At 34.9% G+C, this 18070-nt stretch overlaps 1 protein-coding gene across 4 annotated transcripts in view; it reads right to left on the bottom strand.

Moving 5' to 3' along the window:
* Positions 1-14364, bottom strand: part of slc8a2b (solute carrier family 8 member 2b) — a 211636-nt gene extending 197272 nt beyond the window's left edge. For 3 of the 4 annotated variants that reach the window (XM_068213574.2, XM_073923170.1, XM_009291910.5), the window contains exon 1: positions 14231-14364. The gene's annotated coding sequence lies outside the window, so the exon portion shown is untranslated. 4 annotated transcript variants of the gene reach the window in all.
* Between the last annotated feature and the right edge of the window lie 3706 nt (positions 14365-18070).

Below are 18070 nucleotides of genomic sequence, written 5' to 3'. Positions count from 1 at the left end.
CTATCTATCCATACATTCATCCAACCAACCATCCGTCCATCCATCCATCATACTGTTTGTCCATCCATTCAAACATCAATCCATCCATCCATCCATCCATTCATCCATCCATCCATCCAGCTAGCCAGCCAGCACACTATTGTTTATCCCATCCATCCAAACATCCATGCAACACAATATTGTTTATTCCATCCATCCATCCAATCCATCCACCACACCCTTTTCCCCCATCCATCCAAACATCCATCCAGCATATTATTGTTTATTCTATCCATCCATCAATCCATCCACCTATCTATTTATTTTCCAGTAACTGTGACTTACACACACAGCAGCGTCACACATGAGCTGAGATGATAGAGGGCGTAGCATTCATTGACACAGAATGACACAAACATCATACACAGATCAGTGTGTGTGTGTGTGTGTGTGTGTGTGTGTGTGTGTGTGTGTTCAGCTCTGTCCCTGGAGAAAGCGAATCCCTCACCTGCTCTACCTCAGTACACAGCACCTTTCCAGCATGTCATAACCTGTTATTCATGCTCTGGTCTTTTACTTTGGATTGCATGGTGTCCTACTCCAGTGTCTCTCTGACTGTCAAACACCTCGCTGACTCTGCAGTTTCAGGTGCGAGTAAATGAAGGACGGGTGTCTGAACAGTCTTTCACTCCAGCACACGGTCTCCATCACAATCTCGAGTTCAATGTTCCGGCTCGTTCTGTCAGTCTGACATTTCAGGAACAAGCCGTTTTTATCAGCTCTGGAGGCGGTGCTGCTGATTCAAACTCTGGAGGTGAGAGTTTGGGATCATCTGACACATTGAATCGCAGCAGAAATAATGGAGCAGAAATTTATTCTGCCTCAGGGATGCATGATGTTCTTTTTGCTCTTATTGGAGGGACGGGGAAGACAATTTTGAATAATTGTCTCTTATGCTCAACAACAAAGCATTTATACAAGTAAAAAAAAAATAATTTAAATATTGTATTATTGTGTAATTTATTATATATATATATATATATATATATATATATATATATATATATATATATATATATATATATATATTTTTTTTTTTTTTTTGCATCCTCAGTTTTATATAATCCTTCAGATGTGTTTCTATTTTGCTGCTAAAATCAGTTTTATGTCGTACTTTATATTATATACTTAATACTTTGACTTTATATTTTAATAATTCTTTTTTGATGTATAAAAATAAAATCAAATGGCACCAAATACAGAAATAAATGGTTAGGAGGATAAAATAAAATAAAATAAAATACATATGTTTGTCTTTTTAATTGTATAAAATGGCATGTGGTTCAATTTACAGAAATAAATGCTTGGTAATATAAATAAAATAAAATAAAAATGTCTGTCTTTTTTATTGTATGAAATGTGTGGTTCGAGATACAGAAATAAAAGCTTGGAAAATAAAATAAAATAACATAACATAACATAAAATAAAATGCATTAAAATAAAGATTAAAAAAAATAATAATAATAATGTCTAAATAAATGTCTGTCTTTTTAATTGTATAAAATGCCGTGCGGTTTAAGATACAGAAATAAATGCTTGGGAATATAAATAAAATAAAATAAAATAAAATAAAATAAAATAAAATAAAATAAAATAAAATAAAATAAAAAATAAATAAAAGAAAATAAAATAAAAAAATATTTAAAATAAAACAAAATAAAAATGTCTGTCTTTTAATTGTATAAAATCCCATGTGGTCCAAGATACAGAAATAATACTTGGGAATATAAAAAAATTAAACAATTAAAAATAATACAATTTAAAAATTAAATTAAATTAAATTAAAAATAAAAGAAAAATAAATAAATAAAAGAAAAATAAATAAATAAAAGAAAATAAAAGAAAAAAATAATTTAAAAAAAATGCAATAAATAAAATAAAATAAAATTTAATAAAATGCAATAAAATACAATGCAATAAAATAAAATTAAATGCAATAAAACAAAAAAAAATAAAATAAAAATGTCTGTCTTTTAATTGTATAAAATCCCTTGTGGTCCAAGATACAGAAATAAATGCTTGGGAAATAATAAAATAAAATAAAATAAAATAAAATAAAATAAAATAAAATAAAATAAAATGTTTGTTTTTTTTATTGTATAAATTGTCATATAGTGCCAGACATTGGGGCGTTGTTGCATTAATGGTTATAAAGTGAAATGCACATTATTAGTCTCTTATGCTCACCAAGAATGCATTTATATAATTTAAAATGCTGAAAATATTGTATAAAATTAAAATTGATTATATTGAATTTTCAACACCCTCAGTTTTACATAATCCTTCAGAAGTCTTTCAAATCAGCCTTTTTTTAAACGCAGTTTTATGCTGGACAAATATTTAAATAAAATAAAAAAATAAAAAATGCTTCTCTTTTTTTAAATTGTATAAATAAAATAAAGTAAAAGCAAATAAATTAAAATAAAACAAAATAAAATTGTTTGTCATTCTTTATTGTATATAAAGTTATAGGGCACCAAATGCAGAAATAAATGCTTGGGAAAATAAAATAAAGTAAAATGATGTGTATTTTTACATTTCTATAAAACATCATATGTTGCAAAATACAAAAATAAATGATTAGCAAAAATAAAATAGTAATAAAATGTTCTCTATATTCTTATATATCCACATTTCATAATTATAATCAGGCATCAAGTAAAACAATAATAACCATTTGTGCTGAATCAGTCACGAATTCTTCCACCATAAGAGCAGTTTAAAGAGTCAGAGAAAAGCAGACAGGAATCGAGCATGAGCTTCACTCGACACATCCTCAAGGTGAATGAACACGTCACTGCCCATCGCGCTCACCCTGATCAAAACAACCAAGGCTAATGGATCCATAGCTGCACTTTCTCCTCTGCTCTTCCTTTTCACATTTCCCTCAGTCCAGTGCGCAAACAGACAGAGGTCAGAAGAGACACAGATCAAGAGACGGGCCTGGAGTCAGTCTGATGGGGCCGCAAGGGTTAAACGTGCAGAAAATACACAACAGAAGCGGCGCACGCATTACTGAATGAAGAACAAAACCAGAGCGGAAATGCACGTGTGCGGCTGCTGCTCCGTCATATCGACCCAATGAAAGCCCGCAGGCTATATTCTCTGACCAGCAGCGAACAATGAGAGAGAAAAAAAACATCACTGTCCGGCCTCGTCACGACCCCTGCTTCACTCCCTTTGACTTCTGCTGCTGGGTGATGCCATTAAAACAATCATGCTCGCTGTACACTAAGCCTAAAGCAATCTTTTACAGAAAAATAATCATGTTTACAAGAGCTGGTGGAGCTTGTGCATGCAAAACCAACTCCTGGAGGCTTAAAGGGATTATTCTACCCATCCATCAGTCATTTCATAAATCTATCTGGCGGTTCTCTTGGTTACTCCATTCATCCATCCATCCATCATTCTTGAAATTCATCCATCTATCATACTATTAATTGTTCCAGCCATCTATCAATAATCAATAACTCCATATGCATTCCATTATTACATTGATCCATCCATCATTCTTCAAAATCCATTCATCCAACATTTTTTATATTATCTATCCACTCATCTATCAATCAATAATTCCATCCATCCGTCTATCCATTTATCATTCTAGAAATCGATTTAGAAATCCATCAATCCATATATTATTCTATTGATTATTCCATCCATCCATGAATCTAGAAATCCATCCATCCAATCCATCTTTCTATTGATTATTACATCCATCATCCAAGAAATCCATCCATCCATCCATTTATTCATCCATCATGTTATTGATTATTCCATCCATCCAGCATTCTAAAAATCCATCCATCTATTCTTCCATCCATCATACTATTGATCATTTCATCCATCTGTCCATCAATTGATCCATCCATTCATCATTCTAGAAATCTATCCATCCATCCATCCATCTTTCTATTGATTATTACATCAATCAAAGAAATCCACCCATCCACCCATTCATCCATCCATCGTGTAATTGATTATGCCATCCATCATTCTAGAAATCTATCCATTATTCTATTGATTTTTCATCCATCCATCCATCATTCTATTGATTTTTCATCCTTCCATCCATTCATCCATCCATTATTCTATAGATTTTTCGTCCATCCATTATTCTATTGATTTTCCGTCTATACATGATTCTAGAAATATATCCTTCCATTAATCTGTTGATTTTCCATCTAACCATTCATCTATCCATCATTTTATTGATTTTTTTTCATCCATTCATTTGTCCATCCATCTTTCTTTTGATTATTCCATTTATCCATCATTCTAGAAATCCATCTATCCATCATGTTATTTAATATTCCATCCACCCATCATTCTAGAAATCCATCTATCCTTCATGTTATATAATATTCCATCCATCCATCATTCTAGAAATTCATCCATCTCTCTCTTGATTGTTCCATCCATCCGTCCATCCATCCATCATTCTATTAATTATTCAATCCAACATTGAAGAAATCCATTCATCCATCCATCATTCTATTAATTATTGCATCCATTCATTCATTTTAGAAATTCATCCATCCATCCATCCAGCCATCATTCATCCATCTATTCATCCATCCATCATTCTATTAATCAATCCATTTATCATTATATTGATTATTCCATCCAACATTGCAGAAACCCATCCATCCATGCATAATTCTATTGATTAATCCATCCATCCATCATTCTAGAAATTCATCCATCCTTCTGTTGATTTTTCCATCCGTCCATCCATCCATCCATCCATCCATCCATCCATCCATCATTCTATTAATTATTCCATCCAACATTCAAGAAATCCATTCATCCATCCATCCATCATTCTATGAATTATTCCATCCATTCATTCATTTTAGAAATTCATCCATCCATCCATCCAGCCATCATTCATCCATCCATTCATTCATCCATCCATCCATCCATCCATCATTCTATTAATCAATCCATCCATTATTCTATCGATTATTCCATCCATCATTGCAGAAACCCATCCATCCATGCATAATTCTATTGATTAATCCATCCATCCATCATTCTAGAAATTCATCCATCCTTCTGTTGATTTTTCCATCCGTCCATCCATCCATCCATCCATCCATCCATTTATTAAATATTCCATCCATTCATTCATTTTAGAAATTCATCCATCCATCCATCCATCCAGCCAGCCATCATTCATCCATCTATTCATCCATCCATCCATCATTCTATTAATCAATCCATCCATTATTCTATCGATTATTCCATCCATCATTGCAGAAACCCATCCATCCATGCAAAATTCTATTGATTAATCCATCCATCCATCATTCTAGAAATCTGTCCATCTTTCTACTGAATATAATATATGACAAACACTACTACCGTATGCTATACTATTTTCACTTTAATACAGTCTAAACCAACTGGTGCGGATGCTGCAATCTTGCATCCTGTGGGACGGGAGTCCAGCACAAATCACTAATCTAAAAAACCTTGTTGGCATCCTCCGGGCTGAAGCAGCATCCGTTCTGTCAAACTTAAACATATTTATCAGCAAGTTTTGTTCACGACCTGGAATGGCTCAGCTTTCTGCTCCGGGCCATTAATTTCGCAGGTCACTGCTTTGGATTATTTAGCCTTCCGGACACTTCCATCTTCCCTGAACCAGCAAATCTGTTAAGTTCGCTTGAGATATGCCGAAGTGAAAGGGAGACACAATGATCTCAGAAGGAGAAAGAGAGGAGCCCCGTCATGACGACAGATGAATCTGCCAACTGCACGACACCTGCGCCTACAGAGACGGGACGGTGGCCAATAAGAGAGAGTGGGTGGGCGCGGTGGGGGTCCTGGCTAACTGTACGCATGCATATGTATGAGTGTGTATAGTGCCTGCTGGCCCAGCAGGCTGTGGGTCTGTTCCCGTTCTTCATTCTGCCGTGGCACAGAATTACGATGCACTTGCCAGATAATAAGGTAAAGGGACAGGATACTGTGGTATCTGACTAGAGCCTTTCTTTGGTCTCTGCATGACGCAAGTTTGGAATCTGGGACATTTCAGAAAATTTGGAATCTGATAGTAGTTTAGCGTTTATAAATATCTAAAGAGGATAAAAATGAATATAAAGTAGCTACAGAGGAACGATTACTTCATACTGGTAAAAAAATGAACTAATTATACAACAGTTTATAAATCTGATCTGACTTTTTAGTTGAAATTCTGATGTAGGGTGGCACGGTGGGTAGCGCTGTCGCCTCACAGCAAGAAGGTCACTAGTTCAAGCCTCGGCTGGGCCAGTTGGCATTTCTGTGTGGAGTTTGCATGTTCTCCTCATGTTGACGTGGGTTTCCTCCGGGTGCTCCGGTGTCCCCCATAGTCCAAACACATGCGCTATAGGTGAATTGGGTAAGCTGAATTATCCGTAGTGTATGTGTGTGAATGAGAGTGTATGGGTGTTCCCCAGTGATCAGTTGCAGCTGGAAGGGCATCCGCTGCGTAAAACATTTGCTGGATAAGTTGGCGGTTCATTCCGCAGTGGTGACCCCTGCTTAATAAAGGGACTGATCTGAAAAGAAAATGACTGAAATTCTGATGTGATGGATCACTCTCTTTACGTTCATAGTTTTCTCTTGAGTTAATTTGTTTGCTATTGGCATTCTTTTTTTCTTTTCTTCTTTCTCTTTTTTTATGTTTGCAACATATGTCCATATGCACACATATAGGAATGTGTATCTATACACTAAACAAGAATGGGATATTTCAACCCAATTCCGGGTCTGATCTAGACTGAACCAACTGCTGGGTGGATTTTTAAATTAAATTTATAATAGAAGGATCGCAAAATAAGTTCACTATGATTCTGAAGCTTTTGTATTATTGACGTGTTTCTTCCCAAACTACAGTATGAATTACTGAATTAATGAACAAATGAATGATGGATAGATGATGAACAGACAAGCGGACAAACAGATACAGAAATAACAGATTAAATGAAAAAATGCAGTGAATAAATGAACAGAACAGACTGACAGAAGATATAGACCATAGACAGATAGAACGATAGAACGATGAAACGATAGATAGACGGATAGATGGATGACCGGACAGATGGACGGACGGATGAATGGATGAATGATAGAATGGATAGATTCCAAAAGTTTGAAAAAGGATAGATAGATAGATAGATAGATAGATAGATAGATAGATAGATAGATAGATAGATAGATAGATAGATAGATAGATAGATAGATAGATAGATAGATAGATAGATAGATAGATAGATAGATAGATAAGATAAGATAAGATAAGATAAGATAAGATAAGATTCATTTTCTTGTCGGCTTAGTCCCTTTATTAACCTGGAGTCGCCACAGCGGAATGAACCGCCAATTTATCCAGCACATTTTTACGCAGCGGATGCCCTTACAGCCGCAACCCATCTCTGGGAAACCAGAAGGATAGATAATAGATAAAATTAAAAATACAGTGAATAAATGAAAAGACAGACAGATGGACAGACGGACAGACAGACAGACGGACAGACGGACAGACAGACAGACAGACGGACAGACAGACAGACAGAAAGACAAACAGACAGACAGACAGACAGACAGACAGACAGACAAGATAGATAGATAGATAGATAGATAGATAGATAGATAGATAGATAGATAGATAGATAGATAGATAGATAGATAGATAGATAGATAGATAGATAGATAGATAGATAGATAGATAGATAGATAGATAGATAGATAGATAGATAGATAGATAGATAGATAGATAGATAGATAGATAGATTGATATGGACCATAGACAGACAGACAGACAGACGGATGGAAAATTGGATAGACAGATGGATGGTTGGATAGTTAGACGGATAGATGGATGGACGGATGGATAGTTAACATATAAAATAAAAAATACAGTGAATGAATGAACAGACAGATGGATAGATGGATAGATAGACAGACAGACAGATGCATTCATTTACCGCCACATTTTTTAGATCATTTGTACGTTCATTAGGGAAATAAATGCGAGCAATATCAGCGCAATGGAGCTTGAAAATTTCACACTGAAGCATTCGCTCTGCTTTCATTCAGTAGGGATTGCTTTAGGGCAGGGTATATTACACATACACACCACATCGCTGAGAGAGAGTGTGTGTCAAAGAGGAATTCCTCAGTGTGAGAGAGAGTGTGTGTGTGTGTGTGTGTGTGTATGTGTGTGTGTGTGTGTGTGTGTATGTACACTGCAGCAGTCACTGACTTAAACTCTCACTCACGTCTCAATGCTGAACGCACACATAGGGTATTAACTAGCAGCCGTTGCAGTCTCGACATCCATTCTCACAGTCCTGGGACGATTTCATTTGAAATAGAGTAGTCGAGCAAAAAAAAGCAAGGGAAGGAAGAAATCGGAGAAGAGGGGAGGAGAGAATGCTCCATTTACAGAAGAATAATGCTGATTGATGAGGGAATACCATCAGAATGTCAAGCAGCTCCAGCACACCGCCATCACGGCTGAGGGTCACGTGCACGACTTCAGAAGATTCAAACACTGATGAACATAAAGACTTGCACAAAGGCACAGCTCTAGGGTTGCCATATACACCTTATAAACGATGGGCTGTTTTAACTATGCATTGAGTCATACTGTGTATTAGGGCTGAACTATATCATTTGAGCATTGAAATTGTAATGTGCAGTCACAAAATAGTCACATCTATTCTTTTATTTGATCTTTTTCCTCTTCTTCTGCTTGTTGTTGTTATTATTATTATTATTATTGTTATTATTATTATTGTTGTTATTATTATTTTATTATTATTATTATTATTATTTATTATTATTATTATTATTATTATTATTATTATTGCTTTATTATTATTATTATTATTATTATTATTATTATTATTATTTTGTTATTATTATTATAATTATTATTATTATTATTTTATTATTATTATTATTATTATTATTATTATTATTATTATTATTATTTTAATATTTATTATAATTTTTTATTATTATTATTATTATTATTATTATTTTATTATTATTATTATTATTATTATTATTATTATTTGTCCTCTTCCTGATTTCCCAACCTCCCAGGGCCGGAGTGGGACTCCTTTTCAGCCCTGGAGTTTCAAGCCTTAGACCGGCCCACCTCAGTTCACGACTTACTATATTAAAAAAAAGGTAATTTCCAATTCAGTTTCTAATTACACTATCACGTCTTTTTTTTTTTTTTTTTTTAGAAAACAGCAGCTTTAGAACTTCAAATGTTTAACAACCCTACAGTTTTACATGTCTTAACAATAAAAAATGAAAATATATATTTATATACTCAGACGAGGATCAAACCCAGGTTGGCGGCGTCGTGATTTAACGTGCTAACCACTAGACCGTTAGTATAGTATAGACAGTTGTAAAGTATAGATGTATAGTATAGATGTATAGATGACTCAGCTGACTTATATCATCATTGACCTGCAGCCTGGTTATATATAAAAAAAGAGCAGAGCTGCGATAAAATAATGAATAAGAAGACTGTGGTCAAGTAAATAAATAAATTAATTTCAAAAGTGTGACTGCTGAGAGCAACAGATTCTGGAGCTAGGGACACCGGCCCTCGCGGCCAAAAAAACGGACCGGCCCACCAGGAATTCTCCCGGTCCTCCCGATTAGCCAATCCGGGCCTGCAACCTCCCCTCACCTCCTCACTATAATCATTACTAGTATTACTTTTACTTGTATAATCATTAATATTATTACTGTTCTGACTTGTCCTCCTGTTCTCTCCCCATTATCATTATCACATTGTTATTTATTGCACTGAAACTTATTTCAAAATGTTTGCATTGCTCTACTTGCATTAAATCCACATCCCAAATATCAGAAATGACAACAGATTGTTCAGATTTAATTATTGTCAGTTTTAATGATATTGATTATGCACTTACTTGACAAACTTCATTTATTCATTTTCCTTCTGCCCTTTCCCTGGTTTACCACAGCGGAATGAACCGCCACTCACTTGACAAATGTGTTTTTAATGTTAGGTGGTTTTTGTAATGCGTTTTATGTTTGGTAAAATAATCTCTAATTGCATCTTTAGTGACTTTTCAACTAATTACACTGTCTTGCCCCAATAGGTGGATTTAGAGGTTTTTGCAAAAAAAGTACAAGTGGATTTGGCTGGTTTTGACGCAAAATAAAATCTAATTTGTTAAAAGAATTGTCTTAAGTGCCATTTATGAAAAAAGTGATTTTATTTATTAGATAATAACCTTATCATTACATATAAAGTGAAACTTCTGAACCTAATCAGATGAGCCTGATAGAAAATAATCATTTACAAGAAAAGAGGTCTGATGTATTTAGAGGGTTTTGCATGCATTGTGTCATGTTTTCTGGGGTATTGTAATGGCTGCACATTCAAAGACTCTAGAGACGCCTCAAGATTTTCCTCATGACTCTATCAGGTAAATATAATAATCCTCCTCCCACTCTATTGTAAATAAACAGCTTCATCTCACATAATCACGTCATTATGTTCAAGTGTTCATGAATGCACTCAGGACTGTTTAATGAGACTGTGGATTAAAGGTAATAATGTTTGGTTTCCTGCACGGACCATTCATTTGATTCAAGACATAAATGGAGCCATGGGTGCCATTAGCCCTTGACTTGCATCTTATGAATTTTTGCGCTTGATCTCTTATTTTTATCTTGCAGCAAACTAATGGTTTGAGGCGCGTGGCTAAGCATATTTCATCCAAGCTGTCAAGCTTATGTCATGAGAGAAGGAATGAGTGAAAGTAAAAGCAAATGGTTCGATTTTGATTAAAGGGTACCTACTTAACCCTGTTTTCAAGATTTAATATAAGTCTTTTGTGTCTCCAGAATAAATAAAATAAAAGAAATAAAAACACTTTTAACCCTTTAATGCGTACAATAAGCCTGATGTGATCAGTAAAAGCCTGATTTTAATAGGGTAAACCTTTTATTTTATTTTCATTTTTTTAATGTTTGTTATGTATTCTATCATGTGAAGCTAATCTCCCCATATTTGTAATGGTTGTTGGGGCGTCTCCTCTATTTTTATATCCCAATGTTGACAGGTATAGTTTAATCACTTGCTTTTCTGTAAAACACAGCCTACTCTAACGCACATTAGGCAGATCTTATTTCTAATTTAAATATTTAAATTTAATTCATGTATTTAAAAAACAAGTTAACATTTATATTTCAAAGATATACAAAAAAGTCATGTGTACATGCAACATATATTTCAAAATTTATCAAAGAGTTTATATATGAATATGATGACATATAGCCTATATTTTTGAGGTCCAAAGTACATTTCTAAGTTTTGATGAATAGGTTACTTTATGATAATACTTTACATTGAAGTACAGCAGTTTGCTTTTTTACTTTTAAAAACGTTTTTAATCAACTTTTAAAATCACATTTTAATTTAAACGTTGACGTTTTATTTTTTTTACCTGTGAACACAGTACAATGTTATTGTTGAAATAATTTATAATGTTTAAAGTGGCTGACAATTATAAATTTTCATAACAATAACAATTAACGTGCCACGTTTTTGAACTGTGCAGAGCAGGAGGTGCAGCTATACATACCTGGCTTAATTAGGCCTACTACGCTATTGTATTTTAATACTGGTCATTATGGTGGTACGTGGAAAGAAAAAGATTTCTGAGGTGGTACTTCATGAAAAAAACTTTGAGAACCACTGGTTTAGAATATTGCATTTTCTGCTCTGAACACATTGTAGCCGTTTTTGGTGCCTGTGCCTTTAATGATAGTTATCTCCGCCCACCATTCCCACATGCCTGTCTGAGTGTGCCTCAGTCTCTGGCTGCGTCAGATAAGCAGCACAGTGACAGACATGAAAGAAGCTGATCTCATGTAACATTTGTTAAAAATACTACAGTAAGAATTTTCCCAATGATTATTTGATGTATTTGTTGTGGAGTTAATTCAAGCCTTTCGATGTGTCACGCACAATGTTGTTACAAAGTTCACGCACACACAAATACACAAATACACACACACAGCGCGCACATTTAACTTTGCACTGTTTTTGCAGGGCAAATGTGACAGGATACAAGTTAATATCCACTGCTGTATGGATATTCGTTATGTTAATGTACAAAGTAAACCTGATTTAACATCCTCAAACCAAGATTGAAGCGTCCTTTATAATTGTATTGACATGTGGCTGTGGTGATAAAGTAAAGACAGTAAAATTGCTGTAATTCATTACAAACATTCACTGATTTACATGCGTTTTAACTTTTAAGGCTTATTCTTGATCACATTTGATAATGATTGATGATCACAGAGTGCTGAACAGATCTTTTAATCCCAGTTGCATTGCGCACGTCCTGTCTTGTTGATATGATCGTACGTGCTACTACTGAGACATGTTAATACGCAGCTGTCAATCATTTCGGTGGGCGGGGAAACTGCACTTCTACGTCACGTTGCAGTGGGCCTCAAAATGAGAGGGATTTGGATCCTATTTTAACATTAGGTAATTTTAATTAAAAAGTTATTGAGTTTCCATCACCCCAATATGACTGTGGACACACTATACCTACACAGAGTCCTGTCCAAACAGCTTACAAAAGATGATTTTCATCATAGGTGCCTTTTAAAGATTGAATCAGTCGATTAACTTGTACTGATTAATTGTTCACCTCAAGACTAACATTATAAAGATTATACAGTTTGATTCCATGTGGAGCATGTGGAAAAAGTCATTTTCACCACCATCTGTGCTGTATATCAAGAATGTTCAGCATATTTGACAATAAAACTGACTTGATTTGAGCTTGGGTGCCTTAAAGGTGCGGAAACTGACTGGATTTTTGGAAACGAGAGGCTGCTTTTATAATATCACCTGTGATTTTTCTTTTTACAACCACTTTTTCACGTACATTCAGGGATATATTACACAAAACTGAATTAAAAATCTAAAAGCACATGTGAAATAAATGACAATTCTATAATTAAAACTGCAACATCGTGAATTTTACATCCTTAATTTCATTTTTTAAATTGTTTATGGGCGTGAATTTTCGCTAACTTCAAAGACACGCCCTCTGCACACATCAGCCAATCTGATGTCAGCAAAAGATGATTGAAAGGCAGATCCAGTTTCTCATTGGTTAAGAAAAGCACTGGCCGCTCCCCTCACTTTCTCTGTTTACTGCTCACACTCTCATTCTAAGATTTCTTACAAAGCCCAAATAAATCAATGTTTGACAATTTAACAATGACTTTAATGTGCATTACAATAAAAATAATTCACCCCATTAAAAAATGAGGCAGCACAAACTATGGAGTTTCATTCTGAACAAACACCAGTGCTATTTTAAAGGGGAGGGGGATGAGAAGGGAACCTCCATCTGCAGAAAAACCGAGGAAACCCCGCCTGCATGGTGCATCCCCGTCAGGTCCCGAGCAATAAAGTGCCCGCTATCACATCCCTGACATTTACACTGGTTAAACCTCAGTACTACATACTTGCTCGCCAATATCCGAATCAACATTTAAAACAATCATCAAATGAAGGTCACGCAGGAAATGCGTCCCGTTTATGTAACCAAACATTTACCTCCAACATCACAAAACAAACACAAACCAATCCCGCAGTGTAGGATTTATGATCATATAATGGAAAATATGACAGCAGATTCACAATCAGATGCTTTCTTTATAGGAAATAAATTAACTAAATGAAATAAAATGAACAAACAAGTGCTCCAAGACACCGCATGTGCAAAACATAACCCACATAATGTTATGACCAAAACAGTCCTGCAACATCCATGCAGACTACAGCATATGCATGCACACTATAGTATCCTTAATGTAAAGACTGAATGCATCACTGCCAAATGCACAGCACTCTGATAACTAGCTCATCACACAAATGCAAATAAATAAATACTAAATTAAGCATTTAAAATAAAAGCAAGTTATTCCACCTGCCTTTGACTCACATTGACAGACTTTTAAAGCCTCGAGAAAAGCATCAAGCACCATCATACTGAGATCCACAGGATGAAAAAGCCTCTCAGAGGATGAAAGCCGCGTCTTTGAGAGAACAGTTTGTTTACGGGACAAGTTCGCGTTTAAATCGCGTATGATTTGTTGTTGTCATACCTTGTATCCTAGTTTGCGGTGTTGTTCAGGGCAGGCGTGGCTGCGAAGCGCATGTTGCTGCTGGGTAATTCATTGAAAACTGCTCCGGTTGTGCTGATATGAGTGTCTTTCCCTCTCTGCGGTTTGCCTCTGTTGTAAATCACTCTCTCGTGCAGTGGAAATACTCTCTCGAGCGCTCACTACACGCAGACTCGCGCGTCCGGGGTGGGGAGGGCGGCACGCGAACGCGCAGACAAGTGAACGCGCGAGCGAGGATTTTAGTAGCGTTTCATCAGAAAGTGACAGGCCTAAATAAATTTAAGTACGATAAAAGAACAGCAATGCTTTCGTTAATGTATTTACTTATTCATTCATTTACTTATTTATATTTAAAAAACCTATTGTTAAGTTTACAAAATTAAATAACAGTAGGCAACTACAGTAGGCATTTGATGTATTTCAAAACCTTCCTCAAGCTCATCCTAAAAGTATTGAACAACTGGTCGAGGCTTGAATCATTGATGCTTGCTAATGCTTACACAGACCCTCTTACCTCTATCGGGGAGTGAGCACCACCTTGTGGTACCATCGCAGGAAGGCAGCTTTCTGATTATTATTTTTATTGATATAAATGAATAATATGATATATATATATATATATATATATATATATATATATATATATATATATATATATATATATATATATATATATATATATATATATATATATATATATATATATATAAAAATAATAGATCAGAATACACATTTCAGGAAAAAAACTCTCTCTCTCTCTCTCTCTCTCTCTAAAAAGGAAAAGAAAAACAAACTCTAGCGCTAAATTATCTGAGCACAAACAAGTTACTTTGTATAACTTGCCAAATGCCTCAATTGTAAGTTGCTTTGGACAAAAGCTGTATGTTCATTCATTCATTCATTCATTCATTCATTCATTCATTCATTCATTCATTTTCTTTTCCTTTTAGTCCTTTTATTAATCTGGGGTCACCACAGTTGAATAAACCACCAACTTATCCAGCATTTTTTTTTTCTCCAGGGGATGCACAGACTCATTCACACTCATACGGAATATTTAGCTTATCCAATACACCTATAGAGCATGTCTTTGGACTGTGGGAGAAACCGGAGCACCCAAAGGAAAGTCACGCAAACACGGGGAGAACGTGCAAACTCCAACACAGAATTGCTAACTGACCCAGCTGGGACTCGAACCAGCAACCTTCTTGCTGTGAGGCAAAAAATCCAGAGAAGCAAAAAAATAAAAAAGGAAAAATTTTGTTGAAATTTTGTAGGTTGTAATCTTTTTTTTTTTTTTTTTGCAATATTTTGCTTAAACTGAATTGCATTATCTTTCGAATTTTAAATATGTTTGGAGACTAAATATTACTTTAATAAAAATATCTGTTTAATAAATCTGTTTTGTTTAAATGCATCAAAATACATTACGTATTTTCACTGAGAAATGAAAAAAATATATAAATTTTCAAATAGGGCTGTACTCAATCTTAATTATGCTGAGCACTGGAGTCCATCTGGTTATGTACATAGAAATTGTGGTCTGTTACAGGTTACATAAAATGTGCATGTAATTTATTAGATTACACACTTTTTAAAAAATTTGTCATTTTGATCATAGGTACATATTTTATGATAATTTGATATTTTGTTGCAGTGTTTTAACATGGAGAAAAAATAGTTAATATTCAAAATGTTTTTTTTTTCTTGTTATTGCGACTGGGTGGTTCATTCCGCTGTGTCGACCCCTGCGGGTAAAAAAGGACTAAGCCGAAGGAAAATGAATGTTGCAACTAAGCCCCCATGATGAATGTGAGCATAAACACATGCCTAATGTTTTTGCATATTGAAGTCAGAATTATTAGCCCCCTTTTGAATTTTTTTGTTTTTTTTAAATATTTCCCAAATGATGTTTAGCAGAGCAAGAAAATTTTCACAGTATGTCTGATAATGACAGAAAGTGACAGAAAACCAAAGACTTCATCAGGCCGTATAGCAAATCATTCAAATCTGGTGTCTATTAAATGTAGATCTGAGACTACTATAGAAAAAAAAGCTAAAACTGTTAAGTTAGCGCTTTTAAACATCAGATCACTCAACAATAACTCTCTTTTAGTCAATGATTTTATCAACACAAATTGCCTTGATTTTATGCTTTTAAATGAAACTTGGCTAGATGACAGCTGTAGCGCAGCAGTTCTGAATGAAGCAGCTCCTTTAAACTTTGACTTTTTGAGTGTTTGCAGAGTTAGTAGGAGAGGTGGAGGCATCGCTCCCCTGTTTAAAGATGTGTATGAGTGTAAACAAGTGTGATTTGGTGACTATTTTTCTTTTGAATATCTGAGTATAGCACTAAAAGGGTCTCCATGCATCTTACTGATCATTATCTACAGACCTCCAAAATATTCTCCAGCTTTTATTGAGGATTTTACAGAGCTGTTATCAATTGGAACCTCTGAATTTGATTATTTTAGTATTGCTGGGGATTTTAATATTCATATAGATAATCCAGAAATCAATGCTGTAAAAGAACTGATGACTGTTTTTAACACTTTTGATCTGACTCAGCATGTTCAAGGACCCACACACAATCGTGGACACACTCTTGATCTACTTATAACTAAGGGTTTACACATTTCATCAACTGTTGTTAAGGATGTGGCACTATCTGATCATTTCTGTATCTTTTTTGATATATTGATCACTCCAGCTATTAAAGACAGATCTGTCTCTGTCAGAAAGAGATGCATAAATGAGAACACCAGTGAGCAGTTTATGAAGGCCATATCGCTAGCACCAAGTATATCTGCAGATTCTGTTGATTCTCTCCTTGATTTGTTCAATTCTAAAATTGAGAATGTCATAAATGACATCGCTCCTGTTAAAGTCAAGAAGATGACTGGCAGGCAAAAGGGATCTTGGACAAGGTCACCTAGAGTACAAATGATGAAAAGACAGTGCAGAAAAGCTGAGCGTATGTGGAGAAAGACGAAACTAGTAGTCCATTATAATATCTATAAAGACAGTCTTCATGCCTTTAATATGGAACTAAACACTGCTAGACAGACTTTCTTTTCAAGTCTTATAAACAGCAACTTAAATAATGCTCGCACACTCTTTGCAACGATAGAGAGACTCACAAACCCCCCCAGTCGGATTCCAAGTGAGCAAATGTAATGAGTTTGCTCATTTCTTCACTGATAAGATCAATAATATCAGAAAGGCAATCAGCTCATCCAATCAGCCAAGTTGTGTCGATATCAAACAAGCTCGACCACAACTTAAGAAATCTGACATTATGTCTGATTTTATGGCAATTAACAGCAAAATCTTAGAAGAAATTGTGCAAGTTATGAAAACATCAACCTGCAGTCTTGACACGCTCCCCACATCATTCTTCAAAACGGTGTTTACCTGTTTAGAAATGGATCTTCTAAAAGTGGTAAATGCTTCACTTCTCTCAGGGATTTTTCCAACCTCACTTAAAACTGCAGTTGTTAAACCCCTCTTGAAGAAGAGCAACCTGGATAACACCCTATTGAGCAATTACAGGCCAATCTCAAATCTCCCTTTCATTGGCAAAATCATTGAAAAAGTTGTTTTTAACCAGGTTAACAAGTTCTTAAACTTCAGGGGGTGTTTAGACAATTTTCAATCTGGTTTCAGAGCACATCACAGTACAGAGAGCGCTCTTATAAAGATAATCAATGATATACACCTAAATACAGATTCAGGTAAAATAACAGTGCTGGTATTGTTGGATCTCAGTGCTGCATTTGACACTGTCGATCACAGCATACTTCTGGATAGGCTGGAAAACTG

This window comes from Danio rerio, chromosome 15 (assembly GCF_049306965.1).
Source record: "Danio rerio strain Tuebingen ecotype United States chromosome 15, GRCz12tu, whole genome shotgun sequence".
Taxonomy (NCBI): Eukaryota; Metazoa; Chordata; class Actinopteri; order Cypriniformes; family Danionidae; genus Danio; species Danio rerio.
Note: the sequence above shows the minus strand (reverse complement) of the source record. Positions and strands in the feature narration are given on the sequence as shown.